The 27,939-nt window shown below is 46.6% G+C and overlaps 1 protein-coding gene and 1 long non-coding RNA gene across 3 annotated transcripts in view; one reads left to right on the top strand and one right to left on the bottom strand.

The window, feature by feature from the left end:
- Positions 1-27,939, top strand: part of LOC140726112 (uncharacterized) — a 100,176-nt gene that overhangs the window by 14,119 nt on the left and 58,118 nt on the right. The gene's annotated exons all lie outside the window — the stretch shown is intronic.
- The window catches only part of LOC140726114 (uncharacterized), a 99,783-nt gene continuing 72,017 nt past the window's right edge, over positions 174-27,939 (bottom strand). Inside the window, exon 3 of the long non-coding RNA XR_012098579.1 lies at positions 174-273. This is a non-coding gene — a long non-coding RNA (uncharacterized lncRNA). The remainder of the gene's footprint in view (positions 274-27,939) is intronic.

Here is a 27,939-nt window from a genome sequence, read left to right as displayed (position 1 = left end):
CTCTTCCCGCCCAGCCCAGGCACAGCACCGCTTGAGGTCCAGTCCTCGCACATACAGACAGCAAGCCCATAAGGAATATTAGTAAAAATACAACTTCACAAATATCTACATATATAGTCCAGACACCCCCCCCCACCCCCAGCCCATCGAAATCTTCAGTCAACCACAACAGAGCTTGTCTTCTGGTGAACGAACTCTGGGGGCTAGGGGGCAGCACCGACTCCAGCCTGGACACCCAACTTGTTCAAGATTGAAGTGATGAAATTTCTGAAACTAAACCTAGCAATAGTAAATATATTTAAACAGATTTAAGCAAAGTTTAGTAGAGGAAAACTATTTCAAATGTAATTAACCGGTCAGCAAAAGATATGCCACCCAACGGTCAGTCCCTAGCTCTGGCACTGCCCAAAGCAAAGCACGAATACAAAACTAAAACCTTTGCTTTCCATGCTCCCCCACTCATGTGACTAACTACCATAATAAACGTGCAAGTCAGAATACAATGCAGATAGAAAACAGATGCATGGCTCCTCCAATTACAGATCAAACCGTTACGCAGTGCATTGAGCTAGAACAAGGTAAAACAATAACAGAATGCAGAATAAAGTGTAAAAGCTACAGAGAAAGTGCAACACGCACAAAATGCTGGAGGAACTCGGCAGGTCAGGTGGCATCTATGGAGAGAAATAAACAGGACTTGATGAAGTGTCTTGGCCCAAAATATCAGCTGTATACTCCCCTCCATAGGTAGACAATAGACAGTAGGTGCAGGAGTAGGCCATTCGGCCCTTCTAGCCAGCACCGCCATTCACTGTGATCATGGCTGATCATACACAATCAGTACCCCATTCCTGCCTTCTCCCCATATCCCTTGACCCCGCTATCTATAAGGGCTCTATCTAACTCTCTCTTGAATGCATCCAGAGACTTGGCCTCCACTGCCTTCTGGGGCAGAGCATTCCACATATCCACCACTCTCTGGGTGAAAATGTTTTTCCGCATCTCTGTTCTAAATGGCCTACCCCTTATTCTTAAACTGTGGCCTCTAGTTCTGGACTCACTGGAATTTAGAAGGATGAGAGGGGATCTGATTGAAACATATAAGATTATTAAGGAATTGGACACACTGGAGGCAGGAAGTATGTTCCCACTGATGGATGAGTCCAGAACTAGAGGCCACAGTTTAAGAATAAGGGGTAGGCCATTTAGAACAGAGATACGGAAAAACATTTTCACCCAGAGAGTGGTGGATATGTGGAATGCTCTGCCCCAGAAGGCAGTGGAGGCCAAGTCTCTGGATGCATTCAAGAGAGAGTTAGATAGAGCTTTTATAGATAGTGGGGTCAAGGGATATGGGGAGACGGCAGGAACGGGGTACTGATTGTGTATGATCACAGTGAATGGTGGTGCTGGATAGAAGGGCCGAATGGCCTACTCCTGCACCTATTGTCTATTGACTCACCCATCAGCGGGAACATGCTTCCTGCCTCCAGTGTGTCCAATCCCTTAATAATCTTAAGGAACCTGAGTTCCTGCAGTATTTTGCGTGTGTTGTTCAAGATTTCCAGCAGCTGCAGAACCTCTCGTGTTTGTCTAAACAAAATGGGGTACAGGTAAATGATAGCATGCAAGATCATGATGAGGTAGATTGTGAGGTCAAGAGTCCTCATACATACAAGAGTCAGATAACAGGGAGAATGAGCTGCTGGAGGAAGTGGTGGAGGTGGGAACAATTGCAACATTTTACAGACATTCCAATAGGTACGTAGAGGGATGGGCTTAGAGGGTTATGGGCCAGATGTGGGGAACTGGGACTAGCAGGGAGGACGTTGTGGCCAACATGTATTTGTTGGGCTGAAGGACCTATTTCCATGCTGCAGCACTCGGTGACTCTGTGACCTTGTGTTTTCCACAACCCCTCATCGAGCCAGAGAGATCAAAAACTAGAGATCTGAAATAAAGGCAAAAGCAGGAAACACTCCTGCTTTTAGATCAGGCAGCATCTGCAGAGAGAAAAGTATCCAGAATCAGGTTTTTAATCATTGATATATGTCATGAAATTGATTGTTTTGTATCATTAGTACAATGAAAGACACAAAATATGCTATGAATTATAATAAGAAATACACTCTTATATAAATGGGCCATAGAGTTTCAGGTTAATTTTGCAGGCCCTTTGGCCCTTCTAGTCCATGCTGTCCATGATGCTCACCCAACTAGTCCAAATTTACTGTATCATAAGTCTTGTCCCTCAAATGATCCTAGCTAAGTGTGTTCTACTTGACGCTACACTTGGACAAATGTTGCCTTGTTGTCAAAGGTATAACTGTACAAAAAGAGGGCAAAATAGTGAGGTACTCTTCACGGATTCATGCACCATTCACAGATCTGTTGGTGGAGAGGAAGAAGCATTGAGTGTGTGTCTTCTGGCACCTGTACCTCCTCCCTCATGGTACCAATGAGAAGAGGGCATATCCTAGGTGGTGGGGGTCCTTAATGATGGACGCCACCTTTTTTTGAGGCATGGCCTTTTGTAGATGTCCTGGATGCTGGGGAGGTTAGTGCCCCTGATGGAGCTGGGCTGAGTTTACAACTCTGCAGCTTTTTCAGATCCTGTGTGGTGGAGCCTCCAGAGTGACAGTGGTCAGGCTGTCCTTCACAGATCCTCTATAGAAATTTGCTTGAGTCTTTGATGATATACCAAGTCTCCTCAAAGTCCTAACGAAATATGACCCGGGCATGCCTTCTTCATAATTGCATCAATATGTTGGGCCCAGGATAGATCTTCAGAAATACTGACACAAAAGTGCATTTATTATGAAAGTATGTGTATATTGTACAATTTTGAGATTTGTCTCCTTACAGGCAGCCACAGAACAAAGAAACCCAAAAGAACCCATTAAAAAAAGACCATCAAACACCCAATGTGCAGCGAGAGGGGATAAAAAAACAAATCGTGCAAACAATAAAAGTAAGCAAATAGTTTTCAGAACAAAAATTAGTCCATAAACATGAAGCCTGAAGCAGGCTTCAACGTCAGCCTTAGTTCAGTGCAGAGCCAAGCAAGCAGAACCGGCCCGACCCTCGCCTCTTGACCCAACACCTGCCTTTTCGATCCATCTGGCCTGGTGTTTAAATCATCCAGAAATCGTGTTGTCCCTCGGTCTCGGACCCCAGCCCTGTCGGTTTGATGCACTCTGGGCCTGGGCCCCACCGCCATGTTTCGGCCTGTACCCAAACTTTCCAAATCGGCCTGGCACTTAGGTCGATCAGACCCCACTTTCAGTTTAGGTGCACAGACCTCGAATCTGCCTCTCCTCTGCTCACCTGACTTTGCCTTGACCTCGCCTCGAATTTGCTTTGCCTCTGCACACTGGGACCCTCGGCCCAGCCTCGCCCTCGCTCTCCTCAGCAGTGATTGTTTACCATAAATTTTACAAGAAACTGTGTTATTAATGAAGTATTAAGTCGTATTCTTTGCTGCCAATAAGTAGTCGCTGGGCTTCACGTGCCTCCTTAATTCAGAACGTGTGTCAAAACTGGGAAGGAGGGAAACCCAGTAGTGATTACCAGCAGCCGTTTCCCTTGACGTCACTGTGTGCTGTCCCTACACTTTCTGGGAGATAGAACAGAGAACGCAGAACAGTACAGCTCAGGGCAGGATCTTCAGTCCATAATGTTGTGTTGAGCTGAATAACTCCTAATTAATCTCATCTCCTACCCTATACATTGACCATATCCTTCCCTTCTCTGCATATTCTTGTACAGCTGCCTAGTTAAGAGCCTCCTAAGCTGTCTGCCTTCACCATCAGCCCGAGCTGTGTGTTCAGACCCCCACCACCTCATTACTTTGCAAAGTTTTTGTACTGTTACACCTTTGACCCCCACCACTCAGTGTAAGAAAACAAAATTGCCCCTCACACCTATTTTGTACCCTGTTCCTCTCACCTTAAACATGTGCTATATGCTTTTTTAGTGGTTACTTGATCAAAGACCGAGTGCAGGAGTTGATACGCGCTTCCAAAATAACAAAGTTCCAAATTGGATAAAGTATGTTTGATCCTTTATTACAAACCACAAAGACAAAAAATCTTACAGCAATTAAAAAAAAACTAAATAAGCTGTCTAATGAGCAACACAGAAAATGCTGGAGGAACTCAGCAGGCCAGGCAACATCTGTGGAAAAGAGTACAGTTGACGCTTCAGACCGAGACCCTGATAATTTTCTAGTTAGTATCGCAAGCATCCTAGAGAAATTAACATTCTTAGTAACAGCTAACAAAAAAGATATCATCCCATGGCTCACTCTAGCTCTAACTAGACTAAACTGAACTAATGTAGACAAAGGGTGAATACATAACTATACTCATTTGTTTCTACCACACTCCAACCCACAAGACAGATTACCTATAATAAACACCACAACATAAAATACTGTACAGACAGAAAATAGATACGTCACCTACAGTATTTATGCTATATGAAAATGCACGCTTTCTATTAATAAATGTGCTGGCTGCAAGTTCGATAGCAATATCTGAGTGAAGTTTGGATAAGTACGTGGATGGGAGGGGTATGGAGGGCTGTGTCCAGGTATTGGGTCGATGGGACGAGACAGAATGCTAATTCACCACGGACTAGAGGGGTTGAAGGGCCTGTTTCTGTACTGGAGTGTTTTATGACATGTTCTCTAGTATTAGACATATTCATCTGGGAGAAAGAACATGGCACTCTATTCTATCGATTCCTCCCATAACTTTATAAACTTTTATCAGATCTCCCCTCAGTCTCTGCTGCTCCAAAGCAATAGTTTCTAGTTTGTCTAATCTCTCCTTATTGCACAAGCCAGACAATATGCTGGGAAGCCTCTTCTGCACCCTCTCCAAAGCCTCCACATGCTTCCTATAATGAGGTGGCCAGAGCTGTGTGCAATACCTAACACGAGTTTTATAAAGCTGTAAACTTCCTGACTCCTGAAGCCAACACCTTGAAAAATGTGACATGCCTTCTTTACCACCCTAACAATCCACGTGGCCATGTACCTGGACACCAACACTCCCCTGTTCATCAACACTGTTAGTTTGCTCTCCCTTATGGTGGATTTCACAAAGTGCAGCATCTCACATCTAGCTATCACCTCCTTCTGGTGCCCTACCCATTTTCCCTTTCTCCCATGGTCCACTCTCCTCTCCTATCAGATTCCTCCTCCTTCAGCCCTTTAGCTTTTCCACCTATCACCTCCCAACTTCTCACTACATCCCTCTTCCTCCCTCACTTATCACCTGCCAGTTTGTATTTTTCCCCACCCCCACCTTCTTATTCTGGCTTCTGTCTACTGTCTTCCCAGAAGGGTCTTGGCCGGAAATGTCAACTGTTTATTCCCCTCCATAGATACTGCCTGGTCTGTTGAGTTCTTCCAGTATTTTGTCTGTGTCGCACCTCACAATGGCCTGTATTAAACACCATCTGCTTCTTCCCTGCCCATGTCTGCATCTGAGCTATATTAAGCTGTGTTCTTTGGCAATTTTCTACACAAGCCACAACACCACCAACCTTTGCATAGTGTGCAACCTCTCACAGAAGTTTTTACTGGTGGTGGGGTTCTCGCTTGGCGGTAGAGGTCATGGGTGTGAGGTTACTGCAAAGAGACACTCTCAAATTCTAACTGATTCATTGTTGAAATAATCCAAGGCCCATGTACTCAAGTGATTCTCCCTCTCCCTCCCTCCCCCTCAGTTCTTGAGTTGGGGGGCTCAGAGAAGTGACGCAGAGATCGTAACATCAAAACAGTGCGCCGCTGGCCTCCCGCTCTCATTGTAGAAGTGAGTTCTCTCTCCCTCACTGGTGAGAAGGGAGCCTGTCTGAGATATTGAACTGTTGGGGTGGACTGTAGTTTTTGATGGACTCTCGATCAAGGTCTCTTTGGGGCCTTTGCTCTTTCTTGCATGGTGGGGGGGGGTGAGTGGGGAGGTGTTTTTGCTGGTGCAAGTGGGGAGGGGGGAAGGGGAGCTTTGGGGTTCTGATGCTTGTCTTTCATTCTTTGAGTTTTCTATTTTGTGGATATCTGTGAAGAGTAAGAATTTCAGGTTGTATACTGTATACATTCTTAAATGGAACTATTGAACACCATGGATCATCCCTTGCTGCCTCCTCACATCTCCTGTCCCCTTTGCCAATGTGCTGGAAGAACTCAGTGGTCGAGCAGCCTCTGTAGAGAGAGTGGGATTATCAAAGGTTTGGTTGACACTGTATTAGGACACAAATGTTTTGAAGCTTGTCAGATGAGATGTTTTTCAAGTATAATGGATCAGCTTTTTGCTTCAGATTGGTTTATTATTGTCAGATGTACAGAAGTGCAGAGAAACACTTCCATACGTTCATTCGTTATGTGCTGTGTCATATGACATGGGCGATCATGCTCTTTCCATGACCATGAGTGTTCTTGGTAAATTTTCTACAGAAGTGGTTTGCCACTGCTGTCTTCTGGGCAGTGTCTTTACAAGACAGGTGATCCCAGCCATTATCAATACTCTTCAGCGATTTTCTGGCTGGTGTCAGTGGTCGAATAACCTGGACTCGTGATGTGTACCAGCTGCTCATACAACCACCCACCACCTGCTCGTAGGGTTTTACTAGACCCTGTTCAGGGGTGGGGGGAGCTAAGCAGGTGCTGCACCTTACCCAAGGTGACCTGCAGGTTAGCGGAGGGAAGGAGCACCTTACACCTCCTTTGGTAGAGACGCATCTCCTTCCCACCATTTAAATTGGTAAATTGGTTTATTCCTGTCACATGTATCGAGGTACGGTAAAGCACCATGGTTTGCATGTCATCCATACAGATCACTTAATTACACAGTGCATCGAGGTAGTACAAGGGAAAACAATGACAGAATGCAGAATAGAGAGTTACAGTTACAGAGAGAGTGCGGTGCAGGTAGACAATAATGTGCAAGGTCATAACGCGGGAGGTTGTGAGGTCAAGAGTCCATCTTATCGTACCAGGCAATCGTTTCATAGTCTGATAACAGCGGGGTAGAAGCTGTCCTTGAGCCTGCTGGTTTGTGCTTTCAAGCTTGTGTACCTTTTGCCTAATGGGAGAGGGGAGAAGAGAGAGTAACTGGGGTGATTTAACCCTCCGGTTTAAGATGGCATTGGTGAAGCACAGTGACAACTTGCTGGTAGCAAAGAAAATAAGCAAAACTACAAAGTACTTCACAAATCACACTCTTTCTGGTAAACGGTCACAGCAATCAATAGGCTGTAACTTCCCTTTTCTCGATTTGTTTTTTTTTTGCACTTTGGGCGTTTGACGGTCTTTTTTTAAATCGGTTCTATTTGTGTTTCCTTGGTTTGTGGCTGCTTGTAAGGAGATGAATCTTAAGGTTGGATATAGAATCAGAGTCAGCTTTAATATCACCAGTGTATGTCGTGAGATTTGTTAACTTTGCAGCAGCAGTACAATGCATAAGGGAAAAAAACACTGTATTACAGTAAATACATGCATAAAAGTTAATTTAAGTTGCACAAACTTAGTGTATGCATACTTTGCTAAATGTACTTTGTGATGGGCTCCTTGGATTTCTGAACAGTTCAGGAACACTACCTGATTATTCCTTTCTTGTACTATGTATTTACTTTTGTAAGTTATGGTAATTTTTAAGTCTTTGCTGCCACAGAATTAATAATTGCACGTCATATAAGTCAGTGATACTAACTGATTACGTTGACTTCTTTACGGAAGCTGTGAGACGTATCGGCAGGTGGAGGGGAGGCTGGTTTCCATGACGTATCGGCAGGTGGAGGGGAGGCTGGTTTCCATGACGTATCGGCAGGTGGAGGGGAGGCTGGTTTCCATGACCTATCGGCAGGTGGAGGGGAGGCTGGTTTCCATGACGTATCGGCAGGTGGAGGGGAGGCTGGTTTCCATGACGTATCGGCAGGTGGAGGGGAGGCTGCTTTCCATGACGTATCGGCAGGTGGAGGGGAGGCCGGTTTCCATGACGTATCGGCAGGTGGAGGGGAGGCTGCTTTCCATGACGTATCGGCAGGTGGAGGGGAGGCCGGTTTCCATGACGTATCGGCAGGTGGAGGGGAGGCCGGTTTCCATGACGTATCGGCAGGTGGAGGGGAGGCTGCTTTCCATGACGTATCGGCAGGTGGAGGGGAGGCTGCTTTCCATGACGTATCGGCAGGTGGAGGGGAGGCTGGTTTCCATGACGTATCGGCAGGTGGAGGGGAGGCCGGTTTCCATGACGTATCGGCAGGTGGAGGGGAGGCCGGTTTCCATGACGTATCGGCAGGTGGAGGGGGAGGCTGGTTTCCATGACGTATCGGCAGGTGGAGGGGAGGCTGGTTTCCATGACGTATCGGCAGGTGGAGGGGAGGCTGGTTTCCATGACGTATCGGCAGGTGGAGGGGAGGCCGGTTTCCATGACGTATCGGCAGGTGGAGGGGAGGCCGGTTTCCATGACGTATCGGCAGGTGGAGGGGAGGCTGCTTTCCATGACGTATCGGCAGGTGGAGGGGAGGCTGGTTTCCATGACGTATCGGCAGGTGGAGGGGAGGCTGGTTTCCATGACGTATCGGCAGGTGGAGGGGAGGCTGCTTTCCATGACGTATCGGCAGGTGGAGGGGAGGCTGGTTTCCATGACCTATCGGCAGGTGGAGGGGAGGCTGGTTTCCATGACGTATCGGCAGGTGGAGGGGAGGCTGGTTTCCATGACGTATCGGCAGGTGGAGGGGAGGCTGGTTTCCATGACGTATCGGCAGGTGGAGGGGAGGCCGGTTTCCATGACGTATCGGCAGGTGGAGGGGAGGCCGGTTTCCATGACGTATCGGCAGGTGGAGGGGAGGCTGGTTTCCATGACGTATCGGCAGGTGGAGGGGAGGCTGCTTTCCATGACGTATCGGCAGGTGGAGGGGAGGCTGCTTTCCATGACGTATCGGCAGGTGGAGGGGAGGGTGGTTTCCATGACGTATCGGCAGGTGGAGGGGAGGCCGGTTTCCATGACGTATCGGCAGGTGGAGGGGAGGCTGGTTTCCATGACGTATCGGCAGGTGGAGGGGGAGGCTGGTTTCCATGACGTATCGGCAGGTGGAGGGGAGGCTGGTTTCCATGACGTATCGGCAGGTGGAGGGGAGGCCGGTTTCCATGACGTATCGGCAGGTGGAGGGGAGGCTGGTTTCCATGACGTATCGGCAGGTGGAGGGGGAGGCTGGTTTCCATGACGTATCGGCAGGTGGAGGGGAGGCCGGTTTCCATGACGTATCGGCAGGTGGAGGGGAGGCCGGTTTCCATGACGTATCGGCAGGTGGAGGGGAGGCCGGTTTCCATGACGTATCGGCAGGTGGAGGGGAGGCCGGTTTCCATGACGTATCGGCAGGTGGAGGGGAGGCCGGTTTCCATGACGTATCGGCAGGTGGAGGGGGAGGCTGGTTTCCATGATGTATCGGCAGGTGGAGGGGAGGCTGGTTTCCATGACCTATCGGCAGGTGGAGGGGGAGGCTAGTTTCCATGACGTATCGGCAGGTGGAGGGGAGGCCGGTTTCCATGATGTATCGGCAGGTGGAGGGGGAGGCTGCTTTCCATGACGTATCGGCAGGTGGAGGGGAGGCTGGTTTCCATGACCTATCGGCAGGTGGAGGGGAGGCCGGTTTCCATGACGTATCGGCAGGTGGAGGGGAGGCTGGTTTCCATGACGTATCGGCAGGTGGAGGGGAGGCCGGTTTCCATGACGTATCGGCAGGTGGAGGGGAGGCTGCTTTCCATGACGTATCGGCAGGTGGAGGGGAGGCTGGTTTCCATGACGTATCGGCAGGTGGAGGGGAGGCTGGTTTCCATGACGTATCGGCAGGTGGAGGGGAGGCCGGTTTCCATGACGTATCGGCAGGTGGAGGGGAGGCTGGTTTCCATGACGTATCGGCAGGTGGAGGGGAGGCTGGTTTCCATGACGTATCGGCAGGTGGAGGGGAGGCTGGTTTCCATGACGTATCGGCAGGTGGAGGGGGAGGCCGGTTTCCATGACGTATCGGCAGGTGGAGGGGAGGCTGGTTTCCATGACGTATCGGCAGGTGGAGGGGAGGCCGGTTTCCATGACGTATCGGCAGGTGGAGGGGAGGCCGGTTTCCATGACGTATCGGCAGGTGGAGGGGAGGCTGGTTTCCATGACGTATCGGCAGGTGGAGGGGAGGCTGGTTTCCATGACGTATCGGCAGGTGGAGGGGAGGCCGGTTTCCATGACGTATCGGCAGGTGGAGGGGAGGCTGCTTTCCATGACGTATCGGCAGGTGGAGGGGAGGCTGGTTTCCATGACGTATCGGCAGGTGGAGGGGAGGGTGGTTTCCATGATGTCCACAACTCTCTGCAGGTTTTTGCAGTCACCAGACCAAGCTTTAAACTGTCAGACTCCTGAAGAAAGTGTTAATTTTTCCAGGCAGGCAAGCACATTCTCTCAGAAGCAGCCTGGCGTTCTGCACTTTTTTCCCAATGATGCTCAGTCGCTGGCCTTGCTGCAGAACACTTGACCTTATGTACAGATATAATCTTTGCAGCTGTGGGTGGTGGAGGGAGTGACTCAGTTGGGCCGAGCTGTGTACGACAAGGGCAAGTGTTGCAATTAAAGAAAGTTCAAATAGTGTTTTCACACAACCGGAATTATTGTGTGGGTGAGCAGTGGACCGTTAGAAACAGGAGTCCAAAGACCTCGGGAATGAGAGAGGAAGGGCTAGGCAGGCAGCAGAATGAAACTGCTGGCACGAGAGATACCGCAGGTGCTGCAAATCTGGAGCACCACGAAAGATTAAACACAGTAAATTCTGCAGATGCTGGAAATCCAAAGCAACACAGAGAAAAGGGCTGGAGAAACTCAGCAGGTCAGGCAGAATCTGTGGAAATGAACAACAGTTGACGTTTCGGGCCAAGACCCTTCTTCAGGTCTTGAACGGAAGGCGGGGGAAGGGAGGGAGGCCAGCTGAAAGGTGATAGGTGAAACCAGGCAGGCTGGAAAGGTAAAGGGCTGAGAAGAAGGAATCTGATAGGAGAGGAGAGTAGACCATGGGAGAAAGGGAAGGAGGAGAGGCACTGGGGGGAGGTGATAGGTAGGTGAGGAGAAGTGGTAAGGGGCCAGAATGGGGAATAGAAGAAGAGGGGAGGGGAAGAGAAAAGTCTTTAACTGGAAGGAGAAATCAATATTCACGCCAACAGGTGGGGGGCTACCGAGATGGAATATAAGGTGCTACTCGTACACCCTGAGGGTGGCCTCATCTTGGCACAAGCGGAGGCTGTGGAGTGACATGTTAGAATGGTAATGGGAATCAGAATTAAAATGTTTGGCCAACGGGAAGTTCCGTTTTTGGTGGATGGAGCAGAGGTGCTGAACGAAGCGGTCCCCTAATTTATTCAGAACTCACCAATGTAGAGGAGGCCACATCGGGAGCAACAACCAGCAGATCTGTGGGTGAGGTGCTGCCTCGCCTGGAAGGACTGTTTGGGGCCCCGAATGGAGGTGGCGGAAGAGGAGAATGGGCAGGTGTAGGCCGCTTGCAGGGATAGGTGCCGAGAGGGAGGCTAGTGGGCAGGAGCAAGTGGTCAAGGGGAACACAAAGGGAGTGATCCCTGTGGAATGTGGAGGGGAGGGGGAGGTAAAGATGTGTTTGGTGGTAGGATCCCTTTGGAGAATGATGTATTGGAAATGATTAGCTTTATTTGTCACATGTACATCAAAATGTGCCATTTATATCAAATCAAATCAGCCAGGATTGTGCTGGGCAGCCCACAAGTCTCAGTATTGTGTTCAGTTTTGGTCTCCAGATCTGAGGAAGGACATTCTTGCTATTGAGGGAGTGCAGCGTAGGTTCACGAGGTTGATTCCCGGGATGGCGGGACTGTCATCAGAGAAGCGGTTTCAGCGACAGGTTGCTATCGATGCAATGCTCCTCAGACAGGATGAAGAGGTCAATACTCCCCAATGCCATTAGGCTTTACAATTCAACCGCCAGGAGTAAGATATGTTAAAGTGCCAGGGTTGATTGTATTTAATGTATTTAAGTAAACTACTTAAGAACTTTTTAAAAGCTATTATTAATGCTTTTTGAGAGAGTGATTTAGATGAATATCATATTTTTACTGAGTTAAGTATTGTATGTAATTAGTTTTGCTACAACAAGTGTATGGGACATTGGAAAAAATGTTGAATTTCCCCATGGGGATGAATAAAGTATCTATCTATCTATCTATGTTGAAAGATTGGAGCGACTGCGCTCGTATACACTGGAATTTAGAAGGATGAGAGGGGATCTGATTGAAACATATAAGATTATTATATGTTTACATGTTATATTATTACATTATATTATTACATGTTCCTGATGTTGGGGGAGTCCAGAATCAGAGGCCACAGTTTAAGAATAATGGGTAGGCCATTTAGAACAGAGCTGAGGAAAAACGTTTTCACCCCGTGAGTTGTGGATCTATGGAATGCTCTGCTTCAGAAGGCAGTGGAGGCCAATTCTCTGGATGCTTTCAAGAGAGAGTTAGATAGAGCTCTTAAAGATAGCGGAGTCAAGGGATATGGGGAGAAGGCAGGAACGGGGTACTGATTGTGGATGATCAGCCATGATCACAGTGAATGGCGGTGCTGGCTCGAAGGGCCAAATGGCCTACTCCTGCACCTACTGTCTATTGGCACCACACTTACGCTGCAAAAATAACATGCCCACAACACACATACACAATACAGGAGGAGCTCAGTAAGCCAGGCAGCATCTGTGGAGGGGAAAAAAGAGTCAATGTTTTTGGCTGAGGTGCTTCATCCGGTCTGGAAAGGAAGGGGCAGAAGCCTGGATTGGGGGAGAAGTACAGGCTGGCAGGTAAGAGGTGAATCCAGGTAGGTGGGGAGATAGATGTGTTGGAGGGGAACTGTTAATGAAGGAGGTGATGGGGTGAAGAGGTAAAGGGCTAAAAAGGAGGGATGTGATAGGAAGAGGACAGTGAACCATGGGAGAAAGGAAAGGAGGAGTGGAACCAGAGGATGGTGATGGGCAGATGAGAAGAGAAGGGGAGAGGGGAGAACCAGAATGGGGCATGGAAAAAGAGATAAGGGGTAGGTAGAAATTACTGGAAGGAGCCAGAATAAGAAGGGAGAGGGAAGATTTACAAGATGGCAGGTGATGGGTGAGACCAGCGGAGGTGGGGGGGGGGGGGTAAAGAGGTAAAGGGCTGCAGAAGAAGGAATCTGATGTGAGAGGAGAGTGGACCATGAGAGCGAGGCGCCAGGGGGAGGAAGGTTTGGGAGATGGGCAGGTCCTGAGGGTGGGGAAGTGAATGAGAAGGGAAAACAGGGCCTCAATGATAAGGGAAGGTGGGGGGGGGGGGCAGTTTAAAGTGCTTTTCTCTGCTGCTGGATTGAGATCTCTGGCCAGCAATCATAAGGGTGTAGAAATATTTTAACAAAACAGATGTTTTTTTCAGGAACAATGAGCTCAAAAGGGCGATAGAGGGAAAGTCAGTGGAACTCTTCGGAAATGAGTTGAATAAGTAATTGAAAAGAGGATAGAGCCATGGTGTAATACAGAATAGAAACAGGCCCTTCGGCCCAACTCATCCATGCTGACTAATGTGCCTAGTCTAATTTGCCAGCCCTTGGACCCTTTCTCTCTGAACCATTCCCACCCATGTACCTGTCCAAGTACCTTCTAAATGTTGTTAATGTACGCCTGCCTTTATTCGTGGAGGCATTGAGTTTTATAAAACTCCAAGACTAAGATCCCCTCCTCCTGCTCACTGTCCCTCATCAGCACCATGTTGCTCACATTAGCGGCAGCTGTGGAGTAACAAAATGAGTATTCTCAGCATTTTTGGGCCCCTTAGCTAAGAAAGGATGTGCTGGCACTGGAGAGGCCCAGAGGATGTTTGAAACAATGATCACAGGAATGCAAGTGTTATTTTTTTGAGGAGCTTTTGATGGCTCAGGGCCTATAGAAGAATCAGTGGTTATCTCATTAAAAGCTATCAAATATTAAAAGGGCTGCAGAGAGTGGATGTGAAGAGGATGTTCCTTACGGGGGAAGTCTAGAACCAGAGGGCACAGCCTCAGAATAGAGGGATGTCCATATGGAACGGAGATGAGAATGTATTTTTTCAGCCAGGGGGTGGTGAATCTGTGGAACTCATTGCCACAGACAGCTGTGGAGGCCAAGTCATTGGGTGTATTTAACATAGAAACATAGAAAATAGGGGCAGGAGGCCCTTCGAGCCTGCACTGCCATTCAGTATGATCATGGCTGATCATCCAACTCAGAACCCTGTACCTGCCTTCTCTCCATACCACAAGGGCCATATCTAACTTCCTCTTAAATATAGCCAATGAACTGGCCTCAACTGTTTCCTGTGGCAGAGAATTCCACAGATTCACCACTCTCTGTGTGAAGAAGTTTTTCCTCATCTCGGTCCTAAAAGGCCTTTATCCTTAGACTGTGACCCCTCGTTCTGGACTTCCCCAACATCGGGAACAATCTTCCTGCATCTAGCCTGTCCAATCCCTTTAGAATTTTATACATTTCAATAAGATCCCCCCTCAATCTTCTAAATTCCAGTGAGTATAAGCCTAGTCGATCCAGTCTTTCTTCATATGAAAGTCCTGCCATCCCAGGAATCAATCTGGTGAACCTTCTTTGTACTCCCTCTATGGCAAGAATGTCTTTCCTCAGATTAGGGGACCAAAACTGCACACAATACTCCAGGTGTGGTCTCACCAAGGCCTTGTACAACCGCAGTAGAACCTCCCTGCTCCTGTACTCGAATCCTCTTGCTATGAATGCCAACATACCATTTGCCTTTTTCACCGCCTGCTGTACCTGCATGCCCACCTTCAATGACTGGTGTACAATCACACCCAGGTCTCGTTGCACCTCCCCTTTTCCTAATCGGCCACCATTCAGATAATAATTTGTTTTCCTGTTCTTGCCACCAAAGTGGATAACCTCACATTTATCCACATTAAATTGCATCTGCTATGAATTTACCCATTCACCTAACCTATCCAAGTCACCCTGCATCCTCTTAGCATCCTCCTCACAGCTAACACTGCCACCCAACTTCATGTCATCCGCAAACTTGGAGATGCTGCATTTAATTCCCTCGTCTAAATCATTAATATATATTGTAAACAACTGGAGTCCCAGCACTGAGCCTTGCAGTACCCCACTGGTCACTGCCTGCCATTCTGAAAAGGTCCTGTTTACTCCCACTCTTTGCTTCCTGTCTGCCAACCAATTCTCTATCCACATCAATACCATACCCCCAATACCGTGTGCTTTAAGCTTGCACACTAATCTCCTGTGTGGGACCTTGTCAAAAGCCTTTTGAAAATCTAAATATACCACATCCACCGGTTCTCCCCTATCCACTCTACCAGTTACATCTTCAAAAAATTCTATAAGATTTGTCAGACATGATTTTCCTTTCACAAATCCATGCTGACTTTGTCCGATGATTTCACCTCTTTCCAAATGTGCTGTTATCACATCTTTGATAACCGACTCTAGCATTTTCCCCACCACCGATGTCAGGCTAACTGGATGCCAGGACTTAAGAACTTTTTAAAAGCTATTATTAATGCTTTTTGAGATAGTGATTTAGATGCATATCATATTTTTTTTACTGATAAGTATTGTATGTAAGTAGTTTTGCTACAACAAGTGTATGGGACATTGGAAAAAAAGTTGAATTTCCCCATGGGGATGAATAAAGTATCTATCTATCTATCTATAATTCCCTGGTTTCTCTCTCCCTCCTTTTTTAAAAAGTCTGGTTACATTAGCCACCCTCCAATCCTCAGGAACTAATCCAGAATCTAAAGAGTTTTGAAAAATTATCACTAATGCATCCACTATTTCTTGGGCTACTTCCTTAAGCACTCTGGGATGCAGACCATCTGGCCCTGGGGATTTATCTGCCTTTAATCCCTTCAATTTACTTAACACCACTTCCCTACTAACATGTATTTCCCTCAGATCCTCCATCTCACTAGACCCTCAGACCCCTACTATTTCCAGAAGATTATTTATGTCCTCCTTAGTGAAGACAGAACCAAAGTAGTTATTCAATTGGTCTGCCATGTCCTTGTTCCCCATGATCAATTCACCTGTTTCTGACTGTAAGGGACCTACATTTGTCTTAACCAATCTTTTTCTTTTCACATATCAATAAAAGCTTTTAAGGTGGAAGTTGGTACGTTCCTGATTAGTCAGAGTGTCAATGGTCACAAGGAGAATGGGGTTGAGAGGATTAAATCAGCCATGATGGAGTGGCGGAGCAATAGACTCAGTGGGCTGAATGGCTTAGATCTTACTCCTATATCTTATGGAATGTATTTGAGGTAGGGGATAGTTCAAAAGATATGTGCAGGGCGTTTTTTTCCAGAGGGTGCCTGGAACACACTGCCAGTGGTGGTAGTGGGGGCAGATTTGTTAGAGGCATTTAAGATTGGGCTATATAGGCTGAAGGAGCTAGTTTGTAGGCCTTTAATTACTCCATGTTTCTCGGAATCAGACTTATTGTCAATGACTTGTATGACATGAAGGTTATTGGTTTGTGGCAGGCATATAGAACAATGACATAAAATACTGTAAATTATAAAATTAAATAATGCAAATATAAAATATAAACATATTCATATGTTCATGGAGCGTTCAGACGCCCGATGACGGAGGGGTAAGAAGCTGTTCCTGAATCGTTGAGTGTGGGTCAAAGAGTCTGGCACATCATCATGTGCCATGATCTACACTCTGGCCATTCTATTAGGAGCCTCCTGTCCAGAATAATGTGGCCACTGAGTGTATGTTCGTGGTCTTCTGCTGCTGTAGCCCATCCACTCCAATGTTCAACGTGTTGAGCGTTCAGAGATGCTCTTCTGCACACCACTGTTGTATTTGAGTTACTGTTGCCTTCCTGCCAGCTCGAACCATTCTCCTCGCCCTCTTTCATTAACAAGTTGTTTTCACCCACAGAACTGCTGCTCACTGGATGTTTTGTGTTTCTCACACCATTCTCTGTAAACTATAGAGACTGCTGTGCGTGAAAATCCCAGGAGATCAGCAATTTCTGAGATACTCAAACCACCCCCTCTGGCACCGACCATGGACAAAATCACTTGGATCCCCGTTCTGATGTTTGGTCTGAACAACAGTGGAACTTCCTGACCGCATCTGCATGCTTTTGTGCATTGAATTACAGCCACATGATTAGCAGTGCAGATGTACCTCGTAAAGTGGCCACTGATTGTGTGTGGTTGAGATAAGGCATTCTGTGCAGGCGACCAGCGAGACATGGATGACGACTGTCAGCTTTGCACACTGTAAGGGAAACCACCCAGTCCTCTCCCTATCTCAACAGAACAAATGACATTTAGATTGGTTTTAGTGATTGCGAGGTGAGAGAGAGAGCCTATGTCTACAACACCAATCTCCTCTTCTCAGAAGTCAAACAGTCCTTGTTTGTGTTTGATAGCAAGGTGGCCTTCAGAGAAAGAGGGAGTGGGATAAGTGTTTTCTAATGGAATTTATTCAGAATCTGATGTTTCCTCCTGATACACTAGAATCAGAATCAAGTGTAATATCACCAGTGTGTCGTGAAATTTGTTGCTATGTAGCAGCAGTGCAATGCGGTACATAACCATTGGCGTGGACCTTGTTAATCCGGGTGGCGTCTAAGCTGGCCTGACTCTTTCTTGTTCTTGTCACTTTCATCTGGAAATGAGAGCGTAAGCTCGAGGAATCCAGCCCAGGACCCCTACCAGACCACCACCACCGGGACTCGAACCCCAGATCACCACACTGCGGCAGGGTGGAGCCCGAATGGTTCCCGTTGTTGGCCTCTGCTCATGACAGAGCTAAGATCCTGTGGGACTACCAAATACAGACTGATAAGCAGGTACTGGCCAACCCACCAGACACAGTAATACTGGACAAGGAACTGAAGAAAGCAACAGTAATAGATGTGGCAATCCCGGGTGACAGTAACATCAGGAAGAAAGAATTTGAGAAGCTGGAGAAATACCAGGGTTTGAAAGAGCAGATGGAAAGGATGTAGAAGGTTAAAGCCAGCGTAATCCGGGTGGTGATAGGAGCACTTGGAGCTGTGACATCTGGACTTGGAGAGTGGCTCCGACAAATCCCAGGAACAACACATATTTGAAAAAGATAAGTTCAATGAGTAGTGCAAAAAGAGAAAAAAACTCCGTTCAGAAATCTGATGCAAAGGGGAAGGAACTGTTCCCGAATCATTGTGTGTGTGTCTACGGGCTCATGTACCTCCCTGCTGATGACGGCAATAGGGGTCCTTAATAATGGATGCTGCCTTTTTGAGGCATCACCTTTTGAAGATGCCCTGGAAGCCAGGGAGACTAGTGCCCCATGATGGAGTTGGCTGAGTTTATAAATTTCTGCAGCTTTTTCTGATACCCCCCCCCCCCACGCCCATACCACACGGTGATTCAGCCAGTTAGAATGCTCTCCATGGTACATCTGTAGAAATCTGTGAGTGTCTTTGATGACAAACCAGATCTCAAACTCCAAATGAAATATAGGCGAAAGAAAATAAATACATTAGCCAATAGGAGCAGAATTTGGCCTTTTGGCCCATCAAATCTGCTCAGCCATTCTGTCATGGCTGATTTCCATTTGCTCGAGTTTTGTGCCGGCGGTATTCAGTATTGTAGGGGTTTGGCTGCTGGAGAGCGCACAGTCCCGTAATCCAGGGCAGGACGTGGATAAGGAAGCAGCCAAACATAATATTGGGGAGGGCAGGCAAAATCTACTCAGCCACCTTCTTATTCTGTCTTCTTCCCCTTTCATTTCCAGTCCTGATGAAGGGTATCAACTCAAATCATCAACTGTTTATTCCCCCCCCCCCCACTCCAATAAATGCTGCCCGAACTGCTGAGCCGCTCCAGCATTTTGTGTGTGTTGCTGTGGATTTCCAGCATCTGCAGAATCTCTTGTGTTTATGACTTGCTGTTCCACTGTGATATCTCTTTGAGATATACCTACCCTGAAGAAGTTTAAATCTTCTCTTTGACAGGAGGTCAGTGAGACCCTCTCTCACTACTCTTCTACTGTGATCTCTGCTGCCCTCCGCCTCTTCGACCACGTGCACTATACTAACCCATGTATCTACCTCACTATTTTTACTTTTTTTGCTCTCTTTTTGCACCACTTACCTAGTTTAATTTTTGCTATATTTCGTATTATAATTTGTATTTTAACTGTTATGTATTGCACTGTACTGTTGCCACAAAACAACAAATTTCATGACATATGCCAGTGACATAAACCCTGCGCTCACTTCGACTCACTCGTCTATCACCTGCCAGCTTGTCCTCCTTCCCCTCTCCACACCTTATTCTGGCTTCTCCCCCCTTCCTCCCCAGTCCTGATGAAGACTGTTGTCCTGAAATACTGACTGCTTATTCCTGCTGAGTTACTCCAGCGTTTGGTGTGTGTTACTGAGTGCTCGTTTTGAAGGTGATTTGTTGTCTGGACGTTAGAAAGTCCTGCCCAAAGTTCTGTGTTTTATTTATATTAAACTGCTTGGTATCTTTTGTATTAATGGCTTTCGAAAGCCTGAGGCCAGTGGGCTGTACTTGCCATCTACTCTACTCTGTCCCGTTCTCTGAAGCCAACGCTGTAATGATCAGAGAAGATGCTGTTGTGTGACAGGTATAGAGAAAGGTGTTGTAAAGGGCCAGTAGCATCATGAAGGATCCCACCCACCCTGCTCATGGTCTGTTTGCCCCATCAGGGAGGAGGCGGCATAGCATCCACACCAGGACCACCAGGCTCAAAAAATAGTGAGGCTGATCAACACCTCCACCCCTCCACACCCCCAACCACCACTGCTTTATCGCTTCCTGTCAGTCACCCTAGTTACGGGCACTCCTGTTAGACACGGGTCACATTCTGGACATAAAATCAATGTATATAAACTATCGTATCTATTTATATTTATTGTGTTTTTTCATGATTATGGTGTTCTTTATCTTATTGTGTGTTTAGTGCTACATTAGAGCTGGAGTAACAATTATTTCATTCTCCTTTACACTTGTGTGCTGGGAATGACATTAAACCATCTTGAATTTTGAATCTAACCTTTTCAAAACTGGGGCAGCCCGCAAGTGTCACCACACATTCCAGCGCCAACATAACATGTACACCACGTTCAGCAGAACAACAGAAGCAGCAACAGCGACAACAGCAAAACAAGCCCCTTTTCTCTGCACACACACACACACACACACACACACTCCCCCCCCCCCCCCCAGTCAAGCTGACCCAGGGGCTTCAAACTTCCTCAAGACTCACCACACACAAACTCCTGAAATCATGTACCACTAGGCTCCAGGACAGACAGACATACTTTATTGATCCCGAGGGAAATTGGGTTTCATTACAGCCACACCAACCAAGAAAAGTGTAGAAATATAGCAATGTAAAACCATAAATAATTAAATGATAATAAGTTAATCATGCCAAGTGGAAATTAGTCCAGGACCAGCCCATTGGCTCAGGGTGTCTGACACTCCGAGGGAGGAGTTGTAAAGTTTGATGGCCACAGGCAGGAATGACTTCCTATGACACTCAGTGTTACATCTCGGTAGACGGGTAGAATGAGTCTCTGGCTGAATGTACTCCTGTGCCTAACCAGTACATTATGGAGTGGATGGGAGACATTGTCCAAGATGGCATGCAGCTTGGACAGCATCCTCTTTTCAGACACCACCGTCAGAGAGTCCAGTTCCACCCTCACAACATCACTGGCCTTGAGAATGAGTTTGTTGATTCTGTTAGTGTCTGCTACCCTCAGCCTGCTGCCTCAGCACACAATAGCAAACTTGATAGCACTGGCCACCACAGACTCGTAGAACATCCTCAGCATCGTCCGGCAGATGTTAAAGGACCTCAGTCTCCTCAGGAAATAGAGAGGGCTCTGACCCTTCTTGTAGACAGCCTCAGTGTTCTTTGACCAGTCCAGTTTATTGTCAGCGGGGTAGAAGGACAGCTTCTACCCCGCTGTTTATCAGACTTGAATGGACCTCTTGTTTGATAAAGGAGAATTCTTGACCTTCAAAATCTACATCGTTATGATCTTTGTACATTATTGTCTGTCAACACCACACTTTCTCTGTAATGGTAATACTCTATTCTGCATTCTGTTATTGTTTTCTCATTAACTGTGTAATGAATTGATTTGTATGAACTGTATGCAGACGTAAAATTTCAATGTGACGTCAAGAACCCTGGACTGTGACGAGCTTTACTTTGAACTTTGAATCTTGAATCTCGCAAATCTCCACTTGATTCTTGAACAGATTCAGCCTAGTCTCATTCCATATAAACATTTTTTCCATCTGTCCAGCAATCTCTTTGACCCTCGCCCCCCCCACTTACATTAAGACAAGAACTGTTAGAATGGGAAACAGCTTCTCCCCCAGGCTGTGAGACTACTGATCTCCCTGCCACCACTCAGTCTCATCACGTACGAAGCACCAGTAACAATATACTGCTTACTTTTTGTGTTGTAAATGCACTCATTATTTGCTAATTTATTTGTGATAATATTACTTTATGTGTTGTGTACACCTCAGTCCAGAAGAACAGTGTTTTGTTTGGCCATTTACATGTATATAATAAACTTGAATTTGAACTTGAACTTCAGATATGCAGAACGAATTAATCAGCATTTAGAGTATTGTGAGCAGAATTGGGCCTTGTATCAAAGGGAAGATGTGCTGGTCCTGGAGACGGTCCAGAGGAGATGCACAAGAACAATCCCAGGAATATGAGAAGAGCATTTAATGGCTCTGGCTTGTACTCCGTGGAGTTCAGAAGGAATGGCTGCGGGGGCGGGGGAGCTCATTAAAATCTACCGAATACTGGAAGGTTTAGAGGGTGTGCAGTTTGTGCATGTTGCTCTGGATTTCCAGTATCTGATGCCCACATAAACACAGAAATCCTGCAGACATTGGAAATCTTGAGTAACACACACAAAATGCTGGAAGAACTCAGCAGGTTAGACAAATCTATGGAGGGGAATAAACAGTGGACTTTCAAGCCCAGGCCCTTCATCAGGAAAGGAAGGAGACAGAGAAAGGGTCTGAACCCAAAATGTAGACTGTTTATTCCTCATGGGGGGGGCTGTCACACACTCCCACAGCCCCAATGACCCTGTGATTCCAGTCTCTGAGGTCAACATGAGAGTATCCTTTAGGAGGGTGAACCCACCGAAAGCATCCAGCCCACTTGGGGTATCTGACCGAGTACTAAAGACCTGTGCTGATCAACTGGCTGGAGACTCACTGAGACCTTTAACCTCTCACTTTGAGTTACCCACCTGCTTCCAGCGGGCTTCAGTTATACTGGTGACCAAGAAGAGCGTGGCAACCTGCCCCACTGGCTTTCGTCCAGTAGCACTGACATCCACTGTGATGAAGCCTTGGTAACGAAACACATGAAGTCCTGCCTGAGAAGTGACTTGGATCCGTTCCAATTTGCCTACCAGAGTAACAAGTCCACAGCAGATGCCACTTCACTGGCTTTTCACTCAACCCTGGAACATCACGACAGCAAAGATTCATACATCGGGATGCTCTTTTGCCACCACAGCTCGGCATTCAATATTATCGTCCCCTATTATCAAGACCAAGGAGCTGATTATTGACTTCAGGAGGAAGAAATTGGAAGTCCATGAGCCCATCCTCATCGGGAATCAGTGGTGGACAGGGTCAGCAACTTTAAATTCCTGGTGATATCATTTCAGAGGGCCCAGTGTATGTTCATTTACGAAGAAAGCATGGCAGCGCTTTCAGTAAACTTCAGTCCTGAGAAGTTTACAAAGACTTGGCATGACATTTATAACTTTGACAAACTTCTATAGATGTGTGGTGGAGAAGTATATTGACTGGTTGTGTCACTGCCTGGTGTGGAAACATCAATGCCCTTGAATGGAAAATCATACAAAAAGTAGTGGATGCGGCCCAACTCATCAGGGGTAAAGCCCTCCCCACCAGTGAGTACATCTACATGCAGCGCTATCACAAGATAGCAGCATCCATCATCAGGGAGCACAACCACCCAGGCCATGCTCTCTTCTCGCTGCTGCCATCGGGAAGAAAGTACGGGAGCCTCACGACCCTCACCACCAGGTTCAGGAACAGTTATTACCCCTCATCCATCTGGCTCCTGAACCAGAGTTGGTAACTTCACTCACCCCATCACTTAACTGTTCCCACAACCTATGGACTCACTTTCAAGGACTCGTCATCTCTTGTTCTCAATATTTATTGCTCATTTATTTATTGTTATTTCTTACTTTTTTTCTTTTGTTTTTGCATATTGTGTTGTTTATTACATGCTGGTTGTTTGTTCTTCCTGTTGGGTGTGATCTTTCACTGATTCTATTGCGTTCTTTGATTTACTGAGTATGCCTGCAAGAAAATAAATCTCAGGGTTGTATATGGTGACATAGATGTACTTTGACAATAAATTTACATTGAACTGTTCATAGATGTTGCCTGACCTGCTGAGTTCCTCTAGCGTCCTGAGTAAATTGCTGAGTCCATCTTTTCTCCTCAAACCTCTTACTGCTGAGAGCAGCTTAAATCTGGAGCCAAAAATTCTTTCTTGTATTTTCTTCAGTCGCTGTCATGGAAACCATCAATTTACAGCTTAACCCTTAACTTTCTGACTTGGCACATGGTTACCAGCTTAAGACTACATCAGCGGGAAGTTTTCTTGTGATTGGATCGTTCACTTTATGTTTAAGAGCGCATTTGGAGTGTTGCATGCTTGGGCAAAGTCAACAGGTTTTTATAAAAGTTATTTTGGCAAAATAACTTTCTGTAATTGCTGGGAAAAGGCATGAGCGAGGTTCATATGAATCCAAGGAATCAGAATCAGGTTTAATATCACTGGCACGCGGGATGCTCCAGTTTCCAGCCCAGAGACGTACCGGATAGCTAGTTGTAAATCGTTGTAAGTTGTCTTGCATTTAGGACTAAATCGGTGGGTTGCTGGGCAGTGCAACTCGTTGGGCCAGAAGCGCCTGATCTGTGCTCCACCTCTAAATAAATGAATATGTTGTGAAATTTGTTGTTTTGCGGCAGAAGTACATTGTTATTTTGTATGACGTTCACACTTCAATTGAAGTGTGGTTTCGGAAGGGATGGGCGCAAGTTTCCGTTCAGGAGCCAGGGTTGGATCGGTCTTCGTCTGGCATCTCATCCACAGCCATTCCAGCATGGGTGGCCCTGAGTTGGCATCGCCTGATGGGGTCCTTGAGGCACGCAAGCCTTCTCACTATACCAACGTGCTGATCCAGGTCATGGAGGAGAAGTACATTGAAATGCATAGTAAAACGTGTGATAAATTACAATAAGAAATGTATATTTAATTTGAGCAAAAAAAGAAATAACACCTACATAATGCTGGAGGAACTCAGGAGGTCAGACAGCATCTATGGAGATGAATAGTCAATGTTTTGGGTCGAGACCCTTCTTCAGGACTGAGAAGGAAGGAGAAAGATGCCAGAATAAAAAGGTGGGTGGGATGTACATGGACCCAATGTCCATTCAGAAATCTGATGGCAGAGGGGAAGAAGCTGTTCCTGAATTGTTGAGTGTGTGTCTTCAGGCTCCTGTACCCCCTCCCTGATGGTGGGAGTGAGAAGAGGGCATGTACTAGATGATGTGGCCTTCTAGAGGCATCACCTTCTGAAGATGTCCTCGATGCTGGGGAGATTAGTGCCCATGATGGAGCTGGCTGAGGTTCGTCCTCATCTGGAAAGGCGTAGGCCAGTGATGTTAAACCTGACTTTGGTTAGGATAGATTCAGTCTGCAATGGGATATGGATAAGAGGCAGAGATTAAGTGGATAGCTGGAGACTTCTTCCCCCAGGGTGAAAATCACTAATACGAGGGGGCATAATTTTACAGTGATTGGAGGAGGGCACAGATGGTTGTCAGAGGGAGTTTCTTCTTCACAGAGAGTAGCGAGTGCACGGAACTCGACAGACATTATCTTTTTATCAGGGCTGAAAGTCTACCAGAGGGCGTACATTTAAGATGAGAGGGGGTAATTTCAAAGGAGATGTGAGGGGCAAGTTTTATACACAGAGTGGTGGATGCCTGGAATGCACTGCCTGGGTTGGTGGTAGAGGCAGAAACAATAGATTGGCAGAAACAATCGAAGGACATATAGATTGGCTCATGAATGTAAGGAAAATGGAATGGTGTGGACATTGTGTAGGCAGAAAGGTGTAGTTAGCCGTTTGATTAATAATTTAATTGGTTCAGTGCAACATTGTGGGCCGAAGGGCCTGTTCCAGTGTTATACTGTTCTGTGTTCTATGAATACACTATCAGGTGTGGTGCTGGAGGCAGATTCTTTAGGGACATTTAAGAGACTCTTAGATAGGCACATTGATATTAGAAAATTGGAGGGCTATGTGGGAGGGAAGGGTTGGATTGATCTTGGAGTACATGGGCTGAAAGGCCTGTACTGCACTGCAGTGTCCTGTGTTTCATGTTTTAGATGGACTGAGTGGGCAGAAGAATGGCAAATGTGGAGAAGTGTGAGATCATGTGGAGTCATAGCAAAGTACAGCAGAGAAGCAGGTCCACCAGCCATCTAGTCCATGCCAAAACCATTTAAACTGCCTACTCCCATTGACCTGCCCTGGGACACAGCCCTCCATATCCCTACCACCCATGTGCCTGACCAAACTTCTCTTAAATGTGGAAATCGAGCCCACATGCACCACTTGCGCTGGTAGCTCATTCCACACTCTCACAAGTGAAGAGGTTTCCCATCATGTTCCCCTTAAATTTTTCACCTTTCACCCTTAACCCATGACCTGTGGTTGTAGTTCCACACAACCTCAGTGAAAAAAGCCGGCTTGCATTTACCCCGTCTACACCCCTCATAATTTTGTACACCTCTATCAAATTTCCTCACAATCTTCTACATTCCAAGTAAAAAAGTACTAACCTATTCAATCTTTCCTTGTAACGCCATTTCTCCAGACCCAGCAACATCCTTGTAAATTTTCTCAGTACTCTTTTAACCTAATTTATATCTTTCCTGTAGATAGGTGACCATTACTGCATACAATACTCCAAATTGGGCCTCACCAACATCTTACACAACTTCAACATAACATCCCATCTCTGTACTCCATACATTGATTTATGAAGGCCAGTGTGCCAAGTGCTTCCTTTAGGATCCTATCTACCTGTGACACCACTTCCAATGAATTCTGGACCTGTATTCCCAGATCCTTTGTTCTACACACTCCTCAGTGCCCTACTGTTCACTGTGTAAGACCTACCCTGGTTGGTCCTACCGATGTGCAAAACCTCACACTTGTCTGCATTAAATTCTGTCTGCCATTTTTCCAGCTGAAACAGATCCCACTGCAAGCCATGATAGCCTTCGGTACAGGGAATCAAAAGGCAGATTATTATCTAAATGGAGAGAGGCTGAAAGTGAGTGAAGTTCAAAGGGATCTAGGTCTTCACATACCAGATTAGCAGACAGGTCCAGTGTGTTCTTAAGTAAGAAAACAACAATTCGATTCAGGTTTATTATCGCTGACAAATGGATTGTTTTCTTTTTGCAGCTGTACAGTGGAAGACATAAAAAATATTAAATTGCAATAAGAAATTAAATAAGTAGTGTGAAAGAGGTTCGGTGAGGTAGTGTTCATCGTTTCACTGTCAGTTCAGAAATCCGATGGTGGAGGGAAGAAGCTGTGCTTAGATTGTTGACTGTGTATCTTCAGGCTCTTATACCTCCTCCCTGATGGTGGCAGTGAGAAGAGGGCATGTTCTGGATGGTGGGGGTCGTTATTGATGGATGAGGCCTTTCTGAGGCATCACCTTTTGAAGGTGTCTTCAATACAGGGGAGGCTAGTGCCCATGATGGAGCTGGTTGAGTTTACAGCTTTAGGAGGCTTTTTCTGACCTTGTGCCATGGCCCCTCCATACCAGATGGTGATGCAGCAAGTCAGAATGCTCTCCACAGTAAGGTTTTGTTCTTGGGTTCATGGCCCTTTGGGAAATCTAACAGCTGAGGGGAAGAAGCTATTCCTAAAGCAATGAGTGTATATCTTCAGGCCTCTGTATCTCCTCCCAGATGGCAGTAATGAGAACAGAGCATGCCCCAGGTGGTGGGAGTACTTGCTGAGGGATGTCGTCTTCCTGAGATACCACCTCGATGGTGGGGAGGGTTGTGCCCGTGATGGAGCTAGCTGAGTCTATAACACTACACTGGTCTTTATTGCAAAGGGGTTGGCGTTTGAAGACTAGGAGGCTTTGCTGCAATCATTTTGAGTGTTGAAGAGACCACACCTGGAATATTGTGTACAGTTTTGTTCCCCTTACCTTGTGAAATTGGAAGTCGTACAAAGGAGATTTCCCTTGGTAATTACTTGGATGAGATAGTAGGCTATGTGTTCCTTGGAGTTCAGAAGAATGAAGGGTGAGATGGGGACTCCTCTCTGTGCTTGAAGGCCAATGCTATGGACAGATAGTGAAGGATTTTGAGCTATGTCAGATCAGTGGCCCCAGGATCGGTGAGTCAATAAGCCCATTCAATGTCTCATCGGGGAGTTATTATCAAAGATCAAAGCCTGAAGGATGAGTGGAAATTGAAGCCCGCAGGCTGGAAGCTGGAGGCCTGTCCTAGGACAGGATGGTGGCTGTGTGTGTGGGAGGGAGGATCGGGGCTTGTTGTGCTGTTGTTGTTTTGTTGCTTGTTGTGGGTTCTGTATTGTTCTACCGAGCATGATGAGCATGCTGTGTCTGTGTCTGAATGTGCGACAACACTTATGGGCTATCCCAGCGCATCCTTCCATGTGTCGCGTGTTAACACAAACAGCACTATTCA

Source organism: Hemitrygon akajei, chromosome 4, assembly GCF_048418815.1.
Source record: "Hemitrygon akajei chromosome 4, sHemAka1.3, whole genome shotgun sequence".
Classification (NCBI taxonomy): domain Eukaryota; kingdom Metazoa; phylum Chordata; class Chondrichthyes; order Myliobatiformes; family Dasyatidae; genus Hemitrygon; species Hemitrygon akajei.
The sequence above is the reverse complement of the archived record's forward strand: the minus strand, read 5'-3'. Positions and strand labels throughout refer to the sequence as shown.